Source organism: Talpa occidentalis, unplaced genomic scaffold (genome assembly GCF_014898055.3).
Source record: "Talpa occidentalis isolate TD23 unplaced genomic scaffold, MPIMG_talOcc4v2.1 talOcc4.8, whole genome shotgun sequence".
In the NCBI taxonomy this organism is placed as follows: domain Eukaryota; kingdom Metazoa; phylum Chordata; class Mammalia; order Eulipotyphla; family Talpidae; genus Talpa; species Talpa occidentalis.
In genome coordinates this window covers 8050813-8059934 of record NW_023605194.1, presented here as the reverse complement: position 1 = coordinate 8059934, position 9122 = coordinate 8050813, and the positions used below count along the sequence as shown (strand labels likewise).

The following is a 9122-nucleotide window of genomic DNA, read 5'->3' as shown; positions in this document are numbered from 1 at the left end:
CCCACAGCACTCAGTTGTTTACCGAGGGAGAGTCTACATGATCGTGCCATTAGAACTCAAAATGCTCAGCTTACCTTACAGCTCACTCTTGGTGTTCACTGTATGAATTTGGGCAGGTCTCTAATGGCCCATCTCCAAAGTGTTGTCACTGCTCCCAAGCCCCCTGGGCTCTGTCTGTCTATTCATCCCTCTCCGCGACACCTGGCAACCATTGATCTTTAAGTGTCTCCATGGATTTGCCTTTTCCAGAATGTCATATAGTTGGAATCATAGAATACTTAGTCTTTCCAGATTGGCTTCTTTCACTGAGTAATAGGCATGTAAGCTGTGTGTGTCTCTTCATGGTCGTGGATTTGAGCATGAAATTGTATTCCAGTGTCTGGGGACACCACAGCCTTCCTGTTGCTCCCCATCCTTGGTGTTGTCACTGTTTCAAATTTTTGGCCTAGAATGTAGTTGTGTAAGGGTATCTTTTTGTTGCTTTAACTTGCACTTATCTGACAAGACGATGTGGAGCATATTCTCATGTGCTTATTCACAGTCTGTTGTTTTTTTGTTTGTTGCGGTGACGTGTCTTTGACCCATTTTTTAATCATGTTGTTTGTTTTATTTTTGAATTTTATTTCTTTGTATGTTTTTGGATAATAGCCCTTTATTAGATGTGTCTTTTGCAAATATTTTCTCCCAGGGTGTGGCTTGTCTTCTAATTCTTTTGATGTTTTTCCCAGAGAAGAAGTTTTTAATTTTAATGAAGTCCAGCTTATCAATTATTTCTTCCATGAATCAGGACTGGTGCTGCATTTAAAGAGGCAGCACTATGCCCACGATCACCTAAGTTTTCTCCTTTGTAATCTTCCAAGAGTTTTATATTTTTACATAAATCTTATGTTTAGGTCAATGATCCATTTTCAGCTATTTTTACAGCTCCTCCACCAGTGTGTTGGCCATTCCAGGTCTTTTGCTTCTCCATATAAGCCTTAGAAATCAGGGTATCTCGGTATCATGAAAAGCTTTGCTGGAGTTATGCAGCGCCTGGTACACCCTGGCAGTGCATTGCTAACCGTACACTGGATGAATAAATAGCTGAGCACGTTCTTGTTTTGCTAACTCTACATGCCAAACCTCCACCCCAACTTCTCTCATTCCTCCAATCACTATCTGTCTGTTCCCCAGCCCCAGCCAAACATAGAGCTTAACACACATCTCATGTGAGCACCTCCGTCACCTGCTAACTCTTCAGCTAATCCTTTGAACAAGGTGCTTATTGTGTGGGAACTCAGGTATATTGATGTTTCTGTTGTCAGCTGCCATTACTTGCATGGGTTGGGGTCTCTTTAGTCTTGTACCTCCTGGGCCTATCAGAAGGTGCTGAAGATCTTAAATTCTGTTTGGATGTGTGACATCTCATCACCAGATGGCCCACCTCATCCAGACCACAGCCATCATGGTAATATGCCACCCACTGAGCTCTGGGCGGTGGCTTAGCCATTTATCATTACAGTGGTCATGATAAATCATTGTCATAGATTAGGTCTTGGGCAGATTCAGGGACTTCTCTGCCTCACGCTTCCTCATGTGTAAACTAATGTCCATTTCACAGAGTCATACAATTAAATATGATAACACATTGGAGTGCTTGCCCCAAGTCAGTCACATCATCAGAATATGGTGACTACATCTCAGCACACTGAGCACTGGCAATCAGGCACTTGTCCCGCCAGGGCCCTGGAGGCCACCTTCACCTGAGGTGTCTGATGAGTCCAACCTGGCCTGGAGACCCTTCCTGTCAAAGGGTCTTTTCAAAGAACACAACACACACCTCCAGCACAGAGGAAGCTGTATATCAAACACTAAGTCACCCTGAAGGAATAAAAGCCATGTGGTGGGGGGACTTGGGACAGTGTGTTTCTACTGTAGAGGAACAGTATTGGTAGTGGAGGTGATAGCAATGACAATAAAGTAGTAGTTATAATAATAATCATTTCATAATAATTGCCATTTACCATCCTTATACTGTTTCCCATAACAGCCCTGACAGGTCATTGTTATCACCTCCACCCACAGATGAAGACACAGGAAAAGTTGCTCAAAGTCATACCACTCCTGACCAGGAGAACAGGGAGTCACTTGCCTGTTGTATTTCCCAGGCCCTGTGCCCACTGCCATCTCCTCCAGCAGGGCATGTGTGGGGGTGAGGGGTTAGCATCCCATGTGTGGCCCCGGGTGTGTGAATCCAGCCGGGTCATCCACCCCTCTGCTCCCCGAGTCTCTTCCCAGGCACCTCCAGAGCAGGACGGGGTGTCTGCTGGAATTTAACAAGATGCTCTGTGTGCACAGAGCGTGACAAGCTAGCCACTCTGCCCTTCAGTCCTAATTTTACATCCTCGTGCTGGGCACCTCTTCTTCCTCTTGTTGTAAAAGTCATAAATGTAGCTCTAAAACCTGAAGGCAAATAGGTGCTCAATCAAGTCTCTTGATTTTCTCCTTACAGGTATTTTTCATTTTGTGTCTCAAAAAAAGTATTCTTTGCATAAATGGGTGTTCCTGCCACACGTCTGCTCTCGGGTATTATGCATAACGTGCTGCCTGCAAAGCTGATCCAGGAACAGAGATCCACTGACCATGGCCCCCCTCACCTGCTCCAGCTCCGACAGCCCTGCTCTGCTTTAGGAGAGATCTAGCTTGAGGTGGGTGACGACAGAGCACTGACATGATTATTCAACCTGGATCAAGGTAAAAATCTCTGGCCTCCAGGGTTACAATGTTCAGGGATTATCTTTATGTCCCCAGTGTTATTTCTGGCAGGTGGAAACCTGAGGTCAAGGGATGATGTCTGGGGGGAGAGGTTTCAGGCAACCATCACTATCTTCGACATCCGACCCAAAAGTGATCTAACCTTTGAAAAGCTTTCACTGATTTGGGAACCTCAGAAGAATTTTTATTGTTAGGTCACAGTGGTAATTCTCTGTTGCATTACCTTTCCTGTTTAAAAAATAAATTAAAACAATCTATGAAGGCAGATAATGTTTAATGGAAAAGGGCAGCGGTGGGCTAATGGTTGCCTAGCAACCGCTAGACATTGTTTTGCTGTTTCACTCTTGAGAAGCCAAAATGGCGGCTATAATCCTTCTACAGCCCCCTGGACAGTGTATGTGTGAGTGACAGTTCCCTCTGGGCCCAAATCATTTTCTTCTTTGTCTTGGGCAGCAGATCATTTCTTTTTAGTTTCCAAATGGGAAAAACTCACTGCCTAATTCTTCAATACGCTAATGCCTACACTTTCATCTCCTCAGAAAATCTACTGCTGAACTTTCCAGGTTCTTCCTTGGAGCAGTTCTGCTTAAGTGTTTTCACACGTTACCCATTCCCCCCTTTGAGATCACCTGTCAATCAATTAGCAACCCTGGTGAAGTATTTCTTGAGGTCAAGTTTAAGACACTTGACATGATTTAGTTTTAGAAAGTCTTCTATTGTCTGATCCTCCGTTCTGTTTCCAGAAGGGTCTTGACTGCTCAGTTCCCTAAGGTCAAGGGGAGCTTGGCCAATTCTTTTGACCACTGGGTTCCTCACAATAAAGAATGGAAGGAGAGGAGAAATATGGATATAAAAGAATGTTTAGAATTCTCAGGATTCTAAGCAAGGTAAGACTGAATCAACCTATTGTTACAAATATTCCCATTAGCTTAACTCAAAAATCACAAGTCTATCATAGAAACCCAAAATACTTGATATGCTTTAACCCTCTGCTAGCTCCTACATCATAAGTAGACTGGCCCTGACTAGAGGTTTGAAGTAGCCATTAAGTTGGAATTGTTCAGGATAACTTGGTGATTTGGGACAAACAGAGGGGATGCAATTTCCTAGCCATCTTGGTGAGCTGGGTGCCCTAGAGCCAAAGCACTTAGGGGGAGTCCTCTACAGGGGAGGGGCCTAGGAGGGCCGAGTGGCCGGAACCATGTCCAAAGGCAGGCTGTATGCTCACATGTGCATCCCTTCAGAACAAGGGTCTTTCTGCAGCTCCAGAAGCTTAAAAACAGCAGAGGAAAGGTGAGGGAATGAGTTTTGGCAAGAATCTCCTGGTTTCAGTGAAATATGCTGAGGATACTCTAGAGCAGAACTTTCCAGAGACAATAAGATTATTAATGAATCATAGCTAGTTTTAGCTCATTCAGTAAAAAGTCTATTGACACTATCTCCCATGTACCAGGTAGCATCGTGAAAAACAGATGCCCATTAACACACGGCGTTGCAGCCTAGGGGACAGGATACCACTGGCTGAACACACATTACGCACTAGGAGTTTTATGCACATTAATAAACTCTTCACAAACCGCCATATAAATGTTAAATTGTTATAGTAAACCTCAAATTATATATGAACTGAGAGCTTTTTGACTCTAAAACCAGCCCTTTATCCACCCGACCTAAAGGAGATTCACTTTGGGAAGTTCTTTAAGCCAAATCTAAGCATATACTTAGTTGTGGTTTGGGTGGTTCCCAGGAAAGCAGCTTCTGCCTGGAAGGTAGTACATTGTGGGGTCTTCATCCCCCATAGATCCAGGGATAGGATAGGAAATGGTCTGGCTATATCCAAAGCACAAAACTAACATGGTACTGAGTTAATGGTAATTGATGCTGGCTGCACGCCCTGTCTCGCGCTGAACTCGCTCACACGTTACCTTAATGCTGGCACCAGCGTCACCAGGTAAGCATTATTAACACCTTTTTATAAACAAGATATTGAAGCTTAGCGTTTCCAGGGCTAGTCCAGAGCTTACATTCAACCCCAAGTTGTACTGTCTTGTATGTCATCTTTATGTAGATATTTAACTTCCTTGTGTGGTTGGGAAATCCTGGAAGGCCATCAGGTACATTTCTGTTTCTTCCATAAAACTGGTGGCAGTAATAGCAACAGTGACACTGACACACACTTACATACACCCTGATGCAAGTGACGGGCCCGAGGTTTCACCCTGCTTCAAGTTAGCAAGGCAGTCTGTCCGGTGGGTGCTGATAAACGCTCTACGCTGCTGGGTCAGACATGAAGGACCATTTACTACTTGAAAGCTGTAGCTGTTGTCTCAGCATTTTTGCGACAATGATGCCTGTCCACTGCCCGCTGACTTCAGTAAAGGGGAGGATCTCTGAGCTTAGGGAATCTTTTACAATCTCCTGGGACGGCAGTAATTATGGCTGCCTTTGCTGCAAAGATGTTCGCTTTATGTGCTCGATGGTAAGCATAGCTGCTTTCTCCCCCAAGGAGAAAGTATCTCCAAGTCCCAAAGCTGTATGCATGCAGGCACACTGGCATAGAGGTGGACAGTTAGTGCCTTGCTTGCCAGGCGTGCAGGGCAAAAGGCCCGGGGAGTAACTCCCAACAAGGGCATTAAGTGCTGTATCCTGACCTAAGCACCTTCATCTGCAATTCCTTTACCTGCACAGCCTAACTAGGTGCTATTGTCATCTCCACTTTTCAGGACAACCCGAGATACAGAGGTAAGGGACCCACTGAGGCCACAGGACCTCGGCGGCAGAGCGGGGCCCGAAGCCAGGAGCGGAGCTGACTACTTCATTACCTTTGTGGCGTCAGCAACTCATCTGCAGGCCTGACGCGCCACAGCTTCTTGCCACACTCGAGCGCAGAGGTTCTCGGGCCTGAGTGTGCATCAGAATCCCTGCGGGCTCGGGGCTACGTCTCCCATTCAGGTCTGGCCTGGGGCCTGAGGACCTGCATTTCTACCTATCCCGGGTGCTGCTGGCTAGGTCTCACACTGGAGCACCAGATGTTGCTTAGCTGGGTAGCTGTCTTCCTTGCTAAGATGTGAGTGTGGTCAGTCTTTCTTCAGTGCAGTGTCCTCAGTGCTCGTGACTGTGCCTGGCACACAAGCCTCCACCTCAAATTTATTGAAAGATTAAGGAAAGAAGATGGGGGAGAAGAGCTATTTCTTCCAGATTATCCACCCTGCACTTGGAAAACTTCAGAGCAGACTTGAGCACCATCTTTCTCTCCTCGCAGCTTCCTTGAGCAGGCCCTTCCCGCAGAGGCTGGCGGTCAAGGGGCCAACACAGAGCTGTGCCATTTACGAGGCTCGTGACCACAAGGGCTGTGGAGCCACTTCTGGTAACATATGGACTTTGTGAAAACAAGGCGTGGAGAAACACCTGAGGGCTTGAAGGAAGCCCTTTGTGTTTTCTTTTTTCTCTTCAAGACTGCTGGCAAGGAAGCAGGTACCATGTGAAGATTCCGATTGAGTTGACACAGAAAACTTTTTTTTTTTTTTTTTCTGAAAATGAAATGGTTTGCTGAGCAGGGTCAGCCTATTTGGGGATGGGAGTATTTGTAGTGATGGAATTAGACTGCAACACGGTTTGATATGATGTACTGGTCTCCTTGGCTGGTTTATCCTCCCACTCTAGCTTCCCAAGAAGGCACTTCTCTACAAAGAGTCTCCAACACTGGTTTGAATTACCCTTTGAGAATCACTGGAAGAGAAGAACACAGGCCTGGCTGCTTCTAATCCTGGCCCTCCTACGCTAGACGCACAGCTTTGGAGTCCTCCCCCAGACTCCCAACATCTCGGCTCCTCATCTATAAAACAGGTATAATGTGGGCCTCCCCGGTGGTGCAGTGGGTTGCGCGGCGCACTGTGAAACTGTCCGCAGCCTCTGCAGTGCGGGTTCGATCCTGGCCGGCCAGCGAGAATCCCACATGGCACGACAGACCTCTCCTGTCGCGCCCGCTGCTCCCCTCAACAGTGTATTTCTGTCGTCTGCCTGTTCTGCTCCCCTCTGTTTCTGGTGAATGCTCTCACCCTCCGTTGCCTCTGGCCTGTACCCCAGCTCTTGTAAAATAAATAAACAAATAAACAAACAAATAAATAAATAAATAAACAGTTATGTGTTGGTTTCCAAGCCAGAGCACTATGTCAGGAATGTGGTGAAAACTTAGCTTCTCCACCTGCTAGACTTTCATATGCAGTAGTAGGGCTAAGGTATCTCCTTCGGGCAGGGACATACACAATGCTGACTTCTCAATGTTTAAAATATTTTTTGTAGAATAACAAAAGTTCCAAGGCCTATGTTCCCGCTCACTCATGAATATTTAATAAGGGCATCAAAAAAAGGACTTCAAGGGGGTTAACTATAAGGACTAGGTTATATCCATCCACCCATCCATCCATCCATTTTTATCCTTTTATCCCACATAAAATGTTGACCTGCAATCCTGTGCCAGACTAGCTGCATGAGAATCACCTGAGGGCTTTAAAACAAAACAAACACTCAGCAAGTCTTGTCATATCTCCCACCCGAACGCCTCCGGGATTCAGCTTTCCTCTCGGGCTCCTCATAGAACCTAACTGGCCTGTCTTCAGTTCCACCTTTCAACCCTCTGCTGTTTGCATGTGAACTAGCGCGTCCTGCGTCCTTGATACATGTGACTGTGCCCTCGCTCCCCAGCATGTGTCATAGAGGAGCCACAGAAGGATGCTGGAGATGGAGGCTGGAACCCACTTGCCCACAGCTCTTCTACCCGCCCCCCCCACCCCAAGAACTCCAGTGCTTCTTTCCAGGCTGTGCCATCCACGTGGGATGCTCTTGCTTCATCTGGTCTCCTGGATGAGGTCCCAATTACCCTCAACGACTTACACCAGACAGTTTCTGCCACAAAGCCTGGACCAACGTCTGCGGGTGGCAACCGCAGTCTCACTTGAGCCTCACTGAGCATATAATTCCATTTCAGCACTTATGAGACATCACACAAGACCCTCGGGACCTTTACCAAGCACATTACCTGGTAATATGAGTGGCTATTTTGATCAGCTCTGTCAACACATCCAAGTAAAAATGCCTACATCATATCACAAATAGCAGCCGGTGCTATTCAACATCATGCCTGAGCAAAGCTTAGTTCGTACTTCAAGGTCACATGTGATTGAGGCGACATGGCAGACACTGCTGGCTATTTACTCAAATTCACTTCCTCTGTATTCCACAGGTCCAGCCTCCCTTGCAGTTGGTGTGGTGAAGGAACAAAGGTCTAGCCAGGGCAAAAGTGGGCAGGAGCAACGCTCTCGCCCCTACAGCCAGGTCCTAACTTCCCACGAGTGCTCTCCACACATTTCTCTTCCCGTTCACTGAGATGGTGACACCAAAATGACTAGGGAAACAAGGCCCTGTCAGCCTGGGTCTCTGAATGACTGTGTGGAGCAGATTCCCTTTGACGAGAGTATGCTCCTTTGTCCCATGAGCAAGAAAGTAAGCTTGTATTTGAGTCATTCCATTTTGGGGGGCATATTTGTTTCAGCAATTAACATGGCCCTAACATGGTGCTGTGACACAGACATTCTAACATAAAGGACATGTTGATCCAGTCTGAGAAAAACTTGAAAACTAAAGTGACCAAGTGTTGTGCCAAACAGCTGCAATCTCTCTGGCGTCCATCCCCACCAATAACCTCACCTCTGGGGTGAGCCCAAGGACGCCGGTGGAAGTCAGGGTGTCAGTTCCATCCTCTGTGGTGTAAGCACGTGCCATTCAGACATTAAGACAGTAAACACTGTACCCAAGTACCCAGCCAGGAAATTGGGGTCCAGAGAGGATGTATACCCAGGTAACTGAAAATTTTAAATCTGGGTCATTTAACTTACCACATGTAGATTATTTCTTTGTATTTAGCAAAGTCACTGATTCTCCAACAGTCTGCCTAAAAACAAACATGCCTCATAAGTATTTCCCATCAGACTGTGCTTATTCATCTTGGCATCTGCCAGAAATTAGCTTACTGTCTCTGACATAGTAGGTGTTCAGTCAATGTTCCTCAGATATTATATGGGGAGGAATTCAAAGAAACGCAAGGCTTCATTGTTTCACTATTGTGACATTCATAATTACAAATGAAAACACTTTTTACTCTGGGTAGTCATAATTGTACACTATCCATCAAACAATAAAACCTTTATAGCTGAGGCACATTCGGCCCGAAGATGAAGTGATATATTAACTTCTTGATCAAATGCCAGCAGTTACAGATGAATATGAAACAGACATCAATAATTACAGCTTGTACCGTAGCTGTTGGTTTCTAAACCTTTAAGTTCAATGAACAAGTAATAACTGGACAG

The 9122-nt window shown here is 45.9% G+C and overlaps 1 long non-coding RNA gene across 1 annotated transcript; it reads left to right on the top strand.

Annotated features, from left to right (window-relative positions):
- The first annotated feature begins 3112 nt into the window (after positions 1-3112).
- LOC129144965 (uncharacterized) lies at positions 3113-5554 on the top strand. Its single transcript, XR_008549861.1, has 3 exons — positions 3113-3154; positions 3498-3641; positions 5478-5554. It is a non-coding gene; the product is annotated as an uncharacterized LOC129144965 (long non-coding RNA).
- Positions 5555-9122: the final 3568 nt, after the last annotated feature.